This window comes from Cibotium barometz, chromosome 64 (assembly GCF_041138505.1).
Source record: "Cibotium barometz isolate CiBa-2024 chromosome 64, ASM4113850v1, whole genome shotgun sequence".
Lineage (NCBI taxonomy): Eukaryota > Viridiplantae > Streptophyta > Polypodiopsida > Cyatheales > Cibotiaceae > Cibotium > Cibotium barometz.
In genome coordinates this window covers 28,516,260-28,522,436 of record NC_141109.1, presented here as the reverse complement: position 1 = coordinate 28,522,436, position 6,177 = coordinate 28,516,260, and the positions used below count along the sequence as shown (strand labels likewise).

The window sequence follows — 6,177 nt, the reverse complement described above, 5'->3', positions numbered from 1 at the left end:
AGAGAGAGAGAGAGAGAGAGAGAGAGAGAGAGAGAGAATACTATTATATACAATGTATTTATTTAATTTTATAAATTAGTTGTTTTGTTTAAGAGAGAGGGTTGTTGAAAAACATTGTATTTTAAAAAAATAAAGCCATGAACATGTGCGTACATGCACACACACACACACTCTTTCATTTAGTTTTGACACTAATAGCTACTTAAACAATTATCTTTACCTTCTTGATTCCTCTCCTGCTTTCCATTAAAGCTTCTGTAAGCTTGTGGTATTTCTGACACCTATCTTCCCATCCAAGTTAATAGAGGTTCTGAACCATGCTTTTCTTGTGGATGGTGGCAAGTATGTAGACATCCCTCTTCAATAAAAATTTGATCATACTGTTGTTTATTAACTTCACTATGTTGCTTACAAACTCTTGTGAAGTTTTTTAAATCCTTTCTAAATATCATTTTGTTATTACGTGTTATATTATTGTGATGTAATTGTTATTACAATTATTTCTTTTTAATTAAATCATTTCTCTTATTGAATAAACATTTAACTATGAAAAATGGATTTTCTATATTTTGTTCTCTCGGAAGTTACTCAAAAAGGCACCAAATTTCATTGGAGCAAAGAATGTGACTATGCATTTTTCCAATTAAATAAAACACTAACTAAATCTTTGGTCCTAATGTACCTAGATCTCAATAAGCCATTCATATTACAAACAAATGCATCTAATATAGGTTTTGGAGTTGTATTCTTGCAACAAAATGAGAGCCAAGTGATACAGCCTATTTGTTTTATTAGCAGAAGTCTATCTCCAATAGAAAAAAACTATTCAACTATAGAAAAGGAACTTCTCGCCATTGTATGGGACTTCACGAAGCTTCACCCGTGTCTTCATGGATCAAATTTTTTAGTGGAAATTGATCATAATCCACCTATCCCTTTCTGAAAAAAGAACCACCCATCGGGCCGCTTGATGTGATGGGTTCTAGCTCTGTAGGGGTGTGACTTCACTTTGCAACATTGTGTAGGTACATCCAACAGTGTAGCATATGCCCTTTCGACAATGCACATGCAAGATCAGAAACCACAATTCCAAAATATCAACAATTCATGATCAACTCCCGACGGACTTGCTTTGACTCTCACTTTTTCAAAGTTAGGTTCCCACTATACTCAACGTCATCAACAATGTACGCCAATTTCAACCGCATCAGCATCAATGAAACTTTTTTCTTCAAGATAATATGTTGTATCTCTCTTCTAGACGATCACCACCTCGTCCGTACATTCCACAACTACAAAGGGTCTACATTAACTATCATCACCTATATCCTTTATTTGGACACTTGGGAGTTCACAAAGTTCTTGATCTTCTAAGGATAGCCAAAAATGAGACAAACAGTCTCATCTCATTTGCAAGAGTGTACTCTTTGTCAATCTTATAAAAGCCCCATGAAAAGACGAGATGGATTACTACAACCAATTCAAGTTTAACATCATTTTCAATTGGTTGCATAGGATCTAGTTGGTCCACTCCTTTAATCCTCGTCTGGAAACTAATACTTAGTAGTGTTGGCTGAATATCTCACTTGTTGGTGTGAGATCAAGGCCATTATGGATGTGACTACTTCTGCTAGCCAAATTCTTAGTCAAGGAAGTGATAACTTGTCATTCTTGTCCAATGCAAATTTTGTTGGATTAAGGTCCTCAATTCACATCAAAGGTTCTATCTATTTTGACTGCAAGTTTGGGTCGGACTCAAGTGCTTGCTTCACCATACCATGCTCAGACTAATGGATTGATGGAAAGATTGAATAAAATGATCAAGCAAATGATTGCAATGTATTTAAACCTGATGCATTAGAATTGGGATGAAATACTGCCATATCTATTGCATGCTTACAGAACCATGGTTCAAGAGTCAACAAGAATCAGTCCTTTTTGGGCACCGTATGGCCAAGATCCAAGATTGCCACCATATCTCACACAACTGCAACTACAACCCAAGAAACATGAGGCTATTGAATGGTACACTCGTTTTCAGATGTACCAAACCTTACTTTGATCATCTGCCCAAAGATAGCTCAAAGTCATCAAAAGAAGTACTATGATCGAGAATAAAGACAAGTCACAAAGAAGGTCGGAAAGTGAGCATTTACTACCCCGGACTCTTTGAATCCTTTATGCACAGTGGCTTGGTCCATACACGATCCTCAAAAAACGTGTCTTCCACAACATTCTTGGTTCAATGAGATAGTAGGAAATCAAAGACAACAACTCACATATGCAAGTTCAAACCATATTTCCCGTCCATTGAAGATATGAACAAAGAAGCTCCATCTCCTGCATGCGATTGTTAACCACCTCTAGTAATTGAAGATATGAACAAAGAAGCTGTGCCAAGAGTGTCGCAAGCAACCGCCCAAATACAAATGTCCCGGATGTGGCATCCGATCTTGTGGGCTTGATTGTGTGAAGGCTCACAAAGTTCGTACTTCCTGCAGCAACCGGAGTGCCTTTGTGCCGCTCGCATGTTACGACGAGAACTGCCTCATGTCAGGTCTTCTGCTTCACCTTCAACAATGCCAGTGGTTGTCCTTTTCATGATGTTGTATGCATGACCCGTTCTTTCTCGCACGCTGTGCAGATTACCAATTTTTGGAGGAAATTCTGAGACAAGCGGAGTCTGCGAAGCGATGTAGATTGCCTATTGGTTGCACGACGCCAGCGTTGAGTGCACGGTGGACTGTAATGAGAAATCAAGCGAGGAAGCGGAAGATAACACTTTTACATGTGCCACAAGGCATGACAAGAAGGATCCAGAACACCAGTAGTCGATACTGTAGAAGGTAACTAAATGATTCAAAGGTGCATTGAGACAGCCGGCTTGTGGGAATCCTTGGTATGGGGGGCCACGTTCAACCTTCCTTTTACCGTGGGATTTAGCTTTGCTGTCGTGCGTTTGGCAAAGCCTTTGCTGTCAGATTGGTCATAGCTTTTGTTCCAACTTTGACTTTTTGTTTTTGCCTTGCATTTTGCAAGGTACACAATTGAAGTATGAATCTTCCCCTCTATTCTTATTTATCACATCACTTGCTCTTTACGTTTTTCATTTTTCAACATGGACACCCTCTCTACAATAAGTTCAATGAAATGGAAGATTGTGTCTTTTTTTTTTCCTGATTTTTCAGGCGCAAATGCATCTTGTGGAGAATTGAATGGGTCTTTCATTCTACAGACGTTGTGCTTGTAGATATGTGGTACATTCTCTCTCTCTCTCTCTCTCTCTCTCTCTCTCTCTCTCTCTTTGAGTGTGTGCAAGTAATGTAGTGTCTGCTGTAGTTGGGAATGCCATGTGAGCTACCTTGATATGTGCATATCTCGCCTATTAACTAAATCCCCTATTAGCTACCTTACCTTAGTAATTTTGTGAAAATTAAGGGCGTTTTATTCTATCGACTTCTTTATATTGTGATAACTTTTTAATATTTTGTGCTCTTTGTTTGTTAGAAAAATAGTAGTTGTAGGTTGGGTTAAGAGAATTTGGACTTAATTGCTAGCTTCATGAACTTGGACTTAGCTTTATAACCTAGTGGGTGGCTGCCATGAAGTTATAAACTGCACTCTTCCATGTGATGAGTTTGGGCATTTTCCCGGATTCATCTAGGTATATACTATGCAGCCTAATTATCCTTCTCCCTTTTTGCTAGCTTCCTTCATGACGTGGTCTTCACTTGGTGTATTGGAAAAAAAACCAATGCAAATATGTCCGTATAAATGTAATGCTCTTGTATTTGTGTGTGCGTCATCATATGCTTATGTGATGATCTCACTTACTTTTGGGGCTCAATTGGTTTACCTTGTTGTAGGTTTTGTCACTTCCTAAAGTGAATCTTGCTACTTCTTTACTCTTGTCGAGGTTGGGTCACATTGCAAAGTGGATTACATATGGCAAAAGTGGGCATATAAGTGGAGCTAAGGCTACAAGTGTAATTGAAGTACGTTCCATGGAGCAAAAAGGAATGATTATACAAGAGTATTGTTGCACTCTTCCTAGCTTTCATTTGCTGTCGTCTTTTTGAGTTATTTCCAGCCTTGTTATTCGATCCTTTTGCTGCATGGACGCTTGTTCTTTTGGTGTGCTATTTGACATGGTATCAGAGTAGTAGCTGAGGAAGAGTTCCATCATGAAGGAAGGAGTCTTCTGCCTCTTGAAGCACTCTGGTTCGTGGTTCTGTTTGTGCTGGTTTTGCTGTGAATTTTCAGCAAGTAAAACACTCAGATCTCGGGGATGTGATGGCCAAGTCAAACAAGAAGGAGCAGCTCCAGTTCCTTGAGGGTGTTTCTTGATTCCAAGGTCATTGTGCGAGACCATCGGACATGCCTATTAAGGGTGTTGGCAATATCCCCTTCGTCACTCCCGCTGGCAAGGAGAAGGTGATTTCAGGTGTGCTTTATGTACCGGACTTGTGCAAGAGTTTGTTGTTAGTCTACTGGTCAAGCACATGATGTCCATGCTCTTTGAAGATGGAGAGGTCTCAGTTTGATCTAGGGATAAGGGTGACTTGGTTGCCCATGGTGACGAAGAGCATGGATTGTACACATTGAGTGCATTCTTGGATCGTGGTTCAATTATGATGGCACTATTGCAGAGGTGGCTAGATCTTGGATGGTGGATCTTCTTACATAGATTTTGACTTCAAAAGGGGATTGCCATGTTCAGAGGGTGTAGTAGAAGCAGAGGAATTAAAAGAGGAGCAGGAGGACCTGCCCCACTGGCTCAATAGGATACCGCACTGGCTAAGAAATTGTTGCAATGGTACTTAAGGACTCTTCCGGATTCTAGAGTCACATAGCTTCTCGAGAGGAGTACAGGAGTACAAAGGTCTCAACAGAGTGAGAAGCGTTGATCAAGCCTAGATCCTTTGAGGAGAAGGATGTGCCTCACTGGCAGGCAACCATGAAGGCGGAGTATCGGCCTGCATGTACAATAGTTTGCGAGCTTATCGTCGAGAGGACACTCGAGCTCACGTATTGTCCCACCGATGAGAACGTAGTAGATGGCTTCACTAAAGCTCTCCCTCCAGAGCATCTCATCCGGTGCATGGGTATTGGCCCTCCAATGGGTCATTGAGAGGGGGTGTTAGAATTAGGGTCGCTGCCCCACTGTAGGGCTCTATGAGCCAGGCCCAAGGGCAAACCCAATAGGGTTTTGTAAGGGAGAATGCCAGCCCCAGCCCCAAAGTGGGCACAATTTGAGAGGGGGGGGTTGGCAGTCAGCTAGCCCCAAGTGCCCCAATTCTAGGCCACTGTCGGCCAGTAGGTTGGCCGACTTGGCTGACATACTGTTGGCCATGTGGCCTACCTTGTGGTAGCAACTATGGCCGCCTATCGTAGGTAATCGGTGTACATGGTGCTTATGCACTCATATACCCAATTATACAACACTATAATCCCCATTGGATTATACTGTGTGATGCCGCGATCCACCAAAAATTGATAACACATCCGGGCTTTGATCCATCCTTGGGTCTGCAGCCAAAATTGAGATTCAAAAACTCGATCTTGTGGATATTGGTAATCCTGCAAGTCGGTTGGCTTGGATACTTCCATTACAGGTTCAGAGGGTGCAAAATTGTTGGATTCCTGGATGCAACGGCACCATGAACGGAAGTTCAAAACTATAGGGTGGAGGGGTAACTGGTAGATCTCAGTTTGATCCTCTAGGCAGAGGTCGCCCGGGAAAAAAGACATGGAAAAAATGGGGTGTGTATGATTGGTATATTTCTCTAGAAGAGTGGTGAGTTGGAGGGGGTGAAGAGGCTGTGTGAGATCTATTGAATACTGTACAGAGGTGGCGGCAAGGGCATTAAAATAATATGTTAGCGTTTGGTTCACCGTACGGTGTTCCAAAGAAGTTTACAATATTGGTTGATGCTGCCATTATGAGTCTGTGCTCTGACTCTAGTTGGTCATCCGGCGACACTGGGATCTTGGGGATTTCTTGCAATTCGCGGATCTATTGTGCTCGTTGTCGAAGTAGATTTTCTGCACTTTAAAGAGCGTTTTCCAACTGCGTTGTCCTTCGATGCAGGCTCATGTTCGTTGCGTATGCCTCCTATATATGCTCTTGGGTAATCCTCTCCTTCTCCCTTATCAGCTGTTGATTATGGTCCTTTA

The 6,177-nt window shown here is 41.6% G+C and overlaps 1 long non-coding RNA gene across 1 annotated transcript; it reads left to right on the top strand.

The window, feature by feature from the left end:
• The first annotated feature begins 2,472 nt into the window (after window positions 1–2,472).
• On the top strand, window positions 2,473–4,027 carry LOC147603481 (uncharacterized). The gene is made up of 4 exons (XR_015265633.1): window positions 2,473–2,557; window positions 2,645–2,846; window positions 3,189–3,257; window positions 3,867–4,027. It is a non-coding gene; the product is annotated as an uncharacterized LOC147603481 (long non-coding RNA).
• The last annotated feature ends 2,150 nt before the right edge of the window (window positions 4,028–6,177 follow it).